Raw genomic sequence first — 10,647 nt, forward strand, 5'->3', positions numbered from 1 at the left:
TTAAATAAACAACTCGCGAGGGGTCCTGTGCCATTGCGGTACATCAAAGCGGCCCCCACCTGCCCCTTTAAGCTGTGTACCCACAATGTGTTCTGCTACTAATAAACAACCAAATTATCCGGATAATGAAATTTTGGAAAGTGAGCTTTTGATGTGCTTTAACTTCCCAATAATTCCCTGCAACCTTTGGACAATCTCACGCTGTAAGCAGTGACCCACTGATCGATTTTTCACTTTTATTTATTTATTTTTTCTTAAAAGCAGAAGTTTCCCCATTGCAAGAGAAAGTGACGGTTTCCTACAGCATTACAGAAGCTGCACGAGTTGCTCTCTCCTTTCCGCCGGGTGATGTCATGCCACGGTTTCCTGGGCACCCAAAGTCCGTGGGATGGAATCTGAACTCATTTGGTCTGTTTGTTTCCTCAGATGGCTGGAAAGCGAATGAACCTGTATTTTCTTCCACGATGGCTCCGCTCCGCTGTCCCCATGCTCCCATGCGTGACGTGAATTAAAATAGCTCTGTGGTATCTTCTCATTTCCTTGGATGACTGTGTTGTGCCGTGCCGTGCCTATCCCGTCCCAGGAAAATCCTTAATGGCATGAGCCACGTCGGCAAAACCTGGAGCCGTACTTCCTCTCCTCCTTTTCACATCCCCCTCCCCTAGCTCTTGCAGACAGCCTGGCTGGGAGCCAGTTCAAAGCCAAGACATTTACACGTAGGTGTCCACAAGTAGGTGCCTACATCTGCTCCAGTTTGGCTGAACTTTCACTGTGGTCAATGGAAATCTGGTCAGGACAGTCACTGGTGCATAGGGAGTGTTCCAGTTGCCCTACAGTAGATGCACCAGCTGGAATTCGTTACCTAAACAAAGGCGCTGGTGCTGGTTGGTGGTCTCCAGGTGTCCCTCTAGAAAGGATCATAGATCATGGTTTGGGTTGGAAGGGACCTGTAAGGATCATCCAGTTCCAACCCCCTGCCACAGGCAGGGACACCTCCCACCAGAACAGATTGCTCAAAGCCCCATCCAGCCTGGCTTTGGACACCTGCAGGATGATCTCAGGTAGGTCTTGTGTCATATCGGCCAGCCTCATGTGTCTGTCTTGGATGTTTCGATGTCCCTGTTTGGGCAACTGAGTGCCCTGTTGTGGCTGGTCTGCTGTATTGCCCTTTAGGGTGCATTCCCTGTAGTGACTACATCTCCACTGAGATGTAGCTAGTCACTCTCCTGGATGGCCAGGCTTGCATGCATGTGTGCACCTAGCACCATTTTGTTTGTTGGCACCTTATCGTTCTTCACCAGTCATCATTCACAGCCGCATTATTTTTAAACAAATGCCTGTTCTGCCCACCACAGCTATGTGCAAACATGGAAACACAGGAAAAAAAAAATAATAATGAAAAAAAGAGGTGGGGAGCAGAACATCCTTGCACGCACAATATTGTCTTTGACTTGCCCAGCCCAGCCCAGTTCAACCACAAACTCCACCGACCTCTTCCGTGTCTGGAACAGGCATGCTTTAGTCTGGCCTGGGAGAGCACGTCAGAAACAGCCCGGGATGTCCTAGGGCACTGCTCCTTTTGTTTCAGGGGTGGACTTTGGACTGCTCGTGGAGGGCCACCCTGCCTCTTATGCCTGCCGGCTATGGCCATCCACAATGTCCCCCTTATCAAGCTTCCCTATTTGATTCTGCAAGGGTCTCAGCTCTTGTAACGTTCACGTATGGGATGGTTAGACACCCAGTAGGCACCCTCTTGCTGTAGGAAGGGCTGTCTGATGACAGTGCCTTTATCTTGAAAAACATCTTATTAGACATGAACTAAGGCAAGAAGAGGGAGCAGGTGGGGGACCAGCCTTGTGCTGAAAACTTCTACTCCAGAGCTATGCCTGGATGTGCAGAGCGGGGATATCTGAGCTAAGGGACATGTTACTGAAACAGGATGTCCACTAGATACCTTGTCCATCTGCTCCTATCACAGTCTCTCCAGCCTATCACTGATGTTTTAAGGAAAAGCATAATGTTGTGAAAATGCACAGAAGTGCATTTGACTTGGAGCTAGAGAAGACAAAAAGTGTACCAGAAAACATGTGTTTATGAGGAAGAGAGAAGGGCTAAAGGGAGGAAAAAAAAGTGTTGTGTGCATAACTGTTAGTTGACTCCTTTCTTTTTCCACTTCTGCTCCTCTGAAATAGGTGTGCTCCAGGATGAGTCAGTGGTGCATCCTGTGACACTGGAGGCTGGTCTTTGTATTCAGCCCAGGCATACGTCCCTGGAAAGTTCTTCCAGAGGTCCTTTAATCATTTCTCACCCAGGAGAAATGGCTCTGACACAGGCTAAAGATACTCACCACAAATGTCGCAAACCTTGGTTGAGCAAGGGTGAATTCCACACGCAGCCAGCAGTACCTCGAGAGAGCATGGGCATTGTCACTCCTTCGCTGTGGTTTCTCTCTAGGAAGTGGGTTGCTCTGTGTTGTTCCCCTAGGTCACTCGACAGACTTGTACGGGCAACGAGCTCTTGGTCTTATTGTGGAAGCCAGCACTGAACAAAGGATAATGCATATGTAACAACTTTGGGGATTAGACGTTACTAGAAGTAATTCCTGGAGCTTTTGACACTGTATTTCTTCCATGGCATCTCTGTCACAGGGCCCCAGCAGCTCACAGCAGACATTGCAACACAGTTGGTTTCAAAATATTCTGCAAGTGCCAAGAACGGGACGCCACTCAGCTGCACCGGATGGCTTCTAGAAGGAGTCCTTACACTGAGGCCAAAGCAACCCTCTCTTCAGGGACTGGCTTGGAGGTGACTAAGCGCTGTCACAGATGCTGGCAGCCAGCAGGGTACATGTCCCGCGTGGGTGGACCTTCTCATGCTTTGCCACAAACCTTCCAGGCTTGCATGGCTGAGCAATCAACCGAGCTGCAAGGAACGGTGTTTTCTGGTATTCCTCTGTTTAGAGGTGTTACAGGAACAGCCAGACTTCTCTTTGGCCTTTACGTAGAAAGGGGCTTTTTTTGTTACCTTAGCTGTGTGTTTGCAAGGCTGTAAACTGAGGTCAGCCGCTTCTTACCCAAGAGTGAGAGCCGAGAAACAATGAGCTGCCTCAGAGGAGCTCAGAAAACTGTCTGTGTCATAAAAAATGTTGTTGGTTTCTCACAAAGCTCATCACCTCCATGCATGGCTTCATTTTGTCCCAGATCACATAATCTGAGAGGCGTCCTCTCATCGATTCTCCAGGGCTGAACAAAACACACTTCCTTCTTGGGTACAATCCCACAGCTGTGGTGTTATCTCTGCCTCCCATGTCTTACAAGTCTGAATTTTCATTGCTATGCTCAGTCCAAACAGACTCGGTCTCTTTTGATGCTACTATCTTTCTCTCTTTTCATGTTATCAGTAATTGTTGTTGGAGTCATGGCACAAACCCAAGTAATCTACTGCTTTATCTCTGGTGTAGAGTGATTTTACGTTAGTAAAATCAGAAGGAGAAGTGTTTTGCTTTCATAGAGAAGAATTCACTAACTGCTCTGCGCATGTCACTGAGGTGATGAAGAAAAGGAGACAGTGGCTACCCACCACCTGTTAGTTTTGTAGGGGGAGTGTACACAGGGTTCTCAAGCAGTGTGGCCAGTCAGAAATGTGCAAAAACCCTCTCTAGAAAAAAGGCTCCTTCCTTCTCACAGTACAGCAGAGGTGGAGTGGGATGGGGCTAGTGGCGAATACCGCCCCTTCCAGCTGGGAAAGAGCAGTTGTTATGTTACCTCTTCCCTTGGCATGGAATAGCAACCTCATGTGGTTGTTTCAAGCCCCTGCTGATGCCGAAAGTGGATTTCAGTTCCTCGGTCTCTGTTCCCATTCCCATGGTGTCTGCACGCCATGGTGCACTGTGGTTAAAGTGCATTTCACCAGTACTGTTTACACCTTCTGGACACAATGTCTGGGTTCAGCTATGTATTTTTGGCATATGATGCTTCATTTCTACTTTACTGGGAACTGTTATGACATTGGTATTATGAGTATTTATTGCCTGCTCTTTAGAAGCATGCAGATTCCAGCCCCAGAAGTGTCTCAGATGTTAGGTGTTACTGAGACCAGACATAAAGAAGCCTTAGGCCAGAGTTTACAGTCCAGATTAAGAGTACATGGAGCAGGCTGTTAAGCTAAGAACTAGATACATGGGTAGGGAAAAGTATCAGATGGAAAAAAAGGTCTGGGAAAGATAATGTATAAATCTAAAATATAAGTTTTGAGATCATAGTTGGATTTTACTTATGCATTTATTGTTTGGTCAGAAAACACAGTTTGGAAATCTAATCCACTGACTAGTTTGGTCTCCTCTTGCCTGACCTGTTAAACTGTGTAGTTGTACATATTGTGCCTTCCATTAATAAAGCAGGTTGGTTGTTACTAGCAGTGTGAAATATCACCATATTTTTTAAGCTATGATGCATGATATCTAGTTCTTAAAAATATTTCCCATAAGGAAGCAACTACCAAGACTGGGTCTCACAGTAGTCAGTGTGAAGAGAGAGGCATCCTGCCTTTCATGGTCACCTACTTTAGAATAAAATTTCTACTGATGGGATCAAGTCTAGATGACTTTTGTTAGGTCAAATGAATCCCATGTGCACACAAGATACAAACATACAGTCACAATTTTATACGCGCATAAAACACATCAGGGTGATGTATGAAATTAAGATGAAGATAGATGTAAGATATTTTTAAAAGAAAGAATAACTCAGAGCCAGCATTGGCCATACAGTTTTAATTTGTTTTCATGTACATACGCATTACGGTAGGGTTTTCATTATAAGATCATACAATATGCTTCTTGGTTGGACTTCTGATTCATGTACTGTGCAGGATGGACTATGGAAGCCTTCACTACCGTACCTGAACATTACCAGAATGTTACTTAATTTCTAGAATGCCTCTTTGAGGCAAAGTAACGATGTCATCGCTGTTTTACAAATCAGAGGTTTATGATGCACAGAAGTTAAGATGAGAAGTGTCACCTCCCTCAGTCTCCTGAGACATGGCCTTTCAGAGCACTCGGGTGGGTATAGTCCTTTTCTCAAGCATGGTATAACTTCAGTTGTAGCTTTTGGTAGTCCTACACATTGCAGACCAGAGAGCCTCAAGTCACGTGTACAGATGATATGATCACCACTCATAAAACAAAAGTGAGCAGCGACTGTCTAGCAAAAGTTTCACCAAGTGAATTCCCAAATATCACGGTGAACCTACAAAGGTGCAAAGGTGTTGAAGTAAAGCACTGTTCTTTCTTCAGGGTTTGTCCAGTGGCTTTAACCATGACAACATTCTTTTTCTACAAACCTGTTCCTCATGCCTTGTGTCATTTGTACCTCTGCAACAGATGAAGTCTGAAGGAGGAAACGAATGAGGCCAGAAGGAGGAAAAACACCTTCCATCATTGTATAAACTTGATCATCTCCAAAGCATTTTTTTTTTCCATAAAAAGCATGAAAATGTCAGTGGACAAATAGTAGGTGGCCATATACTTTAAGATGCTGTCATTAATACATGGGGCTGGATAAAAACAATTTTAATGCTGGTATTGCCTGATTTATCTATATTTGACCTGGAGACCTTAACAAAGTTTTTTTTTTTTTTTTTTTAAACAATTTTCCTGCAATTCTGTAGGGTTTTTAAAAAGAAAATTTAAACAAAAATAAAACCCTCTTCCTGCTGTCTTCAGCCAAAATGACAGACAGCAATGGCATGTTTTCAGTCTTCATGGTACAATATTGTAGTTGGTCAGACAAGGGGTTTCACAGAGACTTGCGGGAAGCAGTACAGTGTCACATACACATCCCAAGGCCTGTAGAGAGAGATGGTCTTTACTGATAACAATACGCTCTTTCTGCTTGTTCCCTCCCTGTTTGAGTCCTCCTGTCTCATCTCTTCCATTTTATTTTATTTTATTTTATTTTATTTTATTTTATTTTATTTTATTTTATTTTATTTTATTTTATTTTATTTTATTTTATTTTATTTTATTTTATTTTATTTTATTTTTTAACTATTTTTATTTTTTTTTTCTAACTCTGGCTCCAGGTACTAGTCCCATTCTCTTTGCTTGTACTACTGCTTATTTCACTTTCTGGCCCATCAGTCCTACAAGTTCATTTGATTTCAATGCCCTGCACTGTCACCAGCTTACCAGTCAACTTACTACTTTTGGCTTGGGTTTTCCTGGCTCCCACTTCCACTTCACTTGCACTGTAAATCCCAGATTCTTTCTCCTTTCTGTCCCCAAAACATGTATGTTGAAAAATACAATTCATCACTTTGGAGTATCCAAGTATTATTCAAAATGCATAAACAGAAAGGTATCATTCTTTTTCTGGGCGAATTTGTTGTTTGCACCTGACACATTTAATCAGTGGGAAAATAGTTCGCTGCCGTTGCGCCCATGCACTGCTCGTCTAGTGTGATGCTGCACTCTGCTGGCTGTGGCTTGTACTGTCACTTGCATTTTTCAGTCTGCTCCTCTTTTTCTACAATTAGTTTGTATTAATCAATTTTCAGTATAAATGCAGGTTTAGCACAAATCATTCCTACTTCGCAGCACTGGTTTTCATGAAAGCTGATGGACAACCTTCTTTCTGATTTGGCTTCCATTATGCTCAAGTCTTACAAAAAAACAATTAGAAGAAGAAAAGATGAAGAAGTGGAAAAACGGCCGATCATCCAGGTGTTTCCTACATGTTTGCCAGACCTCAGTTTTGCAGGTGCCATCTCTTGTGAGAAAGGTCTCCATAGTCCATGCCCCTTTGACCAAACATCCCAACTATGATAGGCTCCAGGCATCTTTCTGTAGCTCCTCTTTCTTAGAAGCACCGCTAAGGAAAAGTCTGCATGGAATTTGCAAACAATCAAAGACTCAACTGGTCTAATTAAAACAGAATGTACTAAGAATGTACAGGAAAGCTGGAATGGACCAAAAGGAGCTGTGTGAGTAACTAACTCAGTTTACTCAGCAAATGTCAGGCCAGGGAGGTACATCTTGGATTCATTACAAAGGAAGCAATATCTTACTTGTCCTCTGCTCCTATCCTCGGGCAGCTGTCAGCAAGACAATCTTTTCCTTCCTCTCCTTTCTGATCCTCTTGACTATAGTGTCTCAGAGACACAGCCTCGAGTGTCTGACGTTTCTCGTCCCTACTGCTCCCGCAAACACTGTTCCTTTATAGCCTGTGACCACTTTTGATGTTCAAGTTGTGACAGATTTCATTACCTTATAAGATGGGCTGGTTGCAGTTTCGCAGTTATATTTCAACAACGAAATGTCTGCACCATCTGGGATAAGAGTCTCCTCTCTACAGTGGTTAACACCTTCTAACATGACCCTCATCCCTGCCCCCTCCAGCTAACTCTGGAGTTATATTTCCCAATTTCCTTTCTCAGAACTTGGCATTTCAAAAGCCTCTTTGATCTTGCCATCACCTCGGTATGCCTGAAGGGTAAAGATGTGTAGACCGTGGTTTGCATGTCAGTCTCCCCTCATTCAAGGTGTTGGACTGGCTAGGATGATTTGTCCAGAAAGCAGCAACACTGTTATTTTTGTACTTTTTTATTACTGATGCTTCTCCTCCATAACACTGATGAACTACTGACTCATTAAAGTCCATCCAACCCAGTGGCTAAGAATTCATTGTACCTTTTGCTCCACGGAGTCCTGTTCTTGGGTATTTAATTCTGTATTTTTCATATCTCACGTATTTGATTCATGTTTGACCTCAGTTGTCAGCAAAGCAAAAGAAAATTCCACCAGTGAAGTAAGGCGCAAAACTGAAGAATAATACTGTGCTGCTGACTCCTTTTGTACGGCAGAGACTGTGGTATCTGCATGGCCTCATCTATAAACAGGAAGTCCAGTCAAACTTTGGATTAAAAAGTTAAAACATGTTTCACAGAGGAATGGCATCATACTACCTGCCTGGTAATTTCCAGATTCCTTAGAAGTATAAGTGGCATAAATTTTGTTCCACCAATGCTATGCAGCAACAAAAGACATTATTTTATTCTTTACAAACCCACGACAATTTCAAGCTGTAAAGATTTCACTATAGAACAACTTGAAAACTCTGTAACTCTCTTTCATGAGCTCTAGCTCTGGTATTTTCCTTCTGATGTTGCCCATTTTAAAAGCATTTCTTGATCCTCAAAGGCCATGCACACAAGAAGGACCCAGCAGACCCTGCTCTTGTGCCTTATTATTTTGCACACTCATAAACCAGCTGCTGTTTCTGAGCTATTCCTATACAACCGAGTACATCTGCCAGAAGAGTCCTCTTAGAAAGTCAGAAGTATTTCCCCTTAGCTCATCCCTTCACCATCCATCTCATGGAAACAGTTTTTATTAAGCAGCTATGTGATTATTCTGCCTGTCGAAATGTTATCACCATAGCTGAACAGCAACAGTAGGTACTGCCAACTGATAGCCGTAGATACTAGAGGCACCAGGATCTCAAAAGACAGAAGAGAGCTAGAATCCCTTGGTACTTATGACACCAAATAGCGTTAGTGACATATTGTTATTCCACTATACAAAGTTGATTTTTGGAACAGAATGCCATGTTAAAAGGATCTGTTCCCATTAATATCCTGACTGAAAAGTGTCAGTCTTTAAAAGGTGCAAAGTTACAAACATAACCTGCTTTTTTTTTTTTTTTTTTTTTTTTTGTGTTGTATACCCATTTGGAATTTTAGCTCATTTACGCTGAAATGGGTGGAAAAGTGTTAAGGTCAAAATAAAGGTGTCTGTTACTTTTCTTTTTTTTTTTTTTTTTTTTTCTTTTCAATAGACCTAGTTTATTTTCTATTCAGATCATTGGCTTACAAACGTTTTTATTGTGTTGGCTTTTAGGATGGGTTGAGAGTAGGACTTCTTGTTTTACGCTAGAAACGTTTCCTGCACTGCTCCAGTGCCCCCCTCAAGGGATGGGTATTAAGCACCAAGACAACAGCAGGCCAAGGTCTGACAACCCGGCTTAGGACATGCACGAGGCAGAGTACGAAATAAACGTGGAGAAGCATTTAGGCTGTCAGGTTGGATGTGGACTCGTATGGGTTTAGAGCGAGTCTTGTGAGGAGCCAGTGCTTAAAGCCCGGAGGCTCGCCAGGTCACCTCAGCTTCTTCAAAATGGCGGCGGTGGCAGTCCCGCCGTGGCCGCTTTCCCGCCTTTTCTACCGGGCTTCGTGGCTGGAGCCTAGCCTGTAATGGCGGGCGCCCCTGGCCGTGCTGCCCGCTAGCCACCGCACTGTCGGTGCTCGCGTGGCGTGAGGCGCTGCTAGGGCTCGCCGCGAGAACCGACGCTGCCTCCGGCGTCCCCGCACAGCTCACCGCCCTCCTCCGTCCCCTGCACGGCCTGGCGAAGCGCCGCGTCGCCGTTCAAGGCAGTCGCTCCACGGCATGGGGCACAGCGCAGCCCAGAGCCGCGGCAGGGCGGATGGAGCCCGCCCCTGTGAGCGCCCTTCCCCCGGCCTCCATGAGAGGGGGCTCCGGCTCTGCTCATGGCTCGGTCGTCCGGCCTGCAGCCAGAGTGGTTGGGACGTGCTGACGGGCGGGAGCGTTAGTGTGAAGCTTCATTAGGAAGTATTTGGCTAATTAGGGGAGTCCTGGCGCTCGCCGCACCGAAGAAGAGGGCTTTGGGTATGGAGCGGACAGACCCAGGCAGGAACGCACCATAGCAGGGTCTCTGCCATCTCCTACCCCGGCACACTGTGCTCTTGGACTCCTGCTTGGAGAAATCCCACAGGTGCAAAAGGAGCGGTTTTTAGAACAGTTTTTTCCTTCAGAATGAGGTGAATCCAGCAACAGAATATTTCTGCTTCGAGACAGCCCTTGTGATAAGCAAAGGACGGTGGCAAGGCTACCTGAGCGGGGCAAAACCCCCTTGGAAGATGGCAGGCATCTCCCCTCAGAAGATGGCAGGCCAGGGGTTAGGGCTAGGGAAGGTCCCCAGAGTGTGTGCTCTCATCTGGGGTTTGGGCTGCTTAGACTGGCTGCACACGGTGGAGCCAGAGATCTCCTGGAGCAGATATTGCTGAGGAGATGCCTCATATGCCCCATCACAGACAGGAGTGATGCAATGGCCTCTCTCTCCACCCTGGTAGTACTAGCTGAGCCTCAGTTGATGGCAATCCCAGGTGGAAAAGGATTACTCAAATAGTAATTCCTAAGTATTGCTGTGTTTCAAAATTATTGGGTTCTGCAGTAGACCTGAAACCAAAGTAAAGGGTGGCATGGAAAAGGCATGTCTCAGGTCTCTTTCATCAGAAACTGTTATCTTCTACTTTCACTATCAGAGAGAAAACCTAACAATGACACTTCGTTCAGATTTAAAAAAAAAAAAAAAAAAATTAGCCCTGGGAGAGCAGAGCTTTGCTAACAGTTAAGCAGATCTAGGTGCAAAATGGCTGCTGCCTTTGCCTATCAGCAGAGTTGACAGGGAAAGTGCACGCAGCTGTCTGCTCCCCAGCATCACCCCTTCCTTGATGCTATCCTTCTCCTCAAGCCTGAGAAATTGGTTTTGCTCTGAAATTTGTGGGTATTTGCATTTGTAACTTTGTATTTGCGATTCTTCATATATTGCCTGACTATTTTTAGGGGTC

This window comes from Anser cygnoides, chromosome 3 (assembly GCF_040182565.1).
Source record: "Anser cygnoides isolate HZ-2024a breed goose chromosome 3, Taihu_goose_T2T_genome, whole genome shotgun sequence".
Taxonomy (NCBI): domain Eukaryota; kingdom Metazoa; phylum Chordata; class Aves; order Anseriformes; family Anatidae; genus Anser; species Anser cygnoides.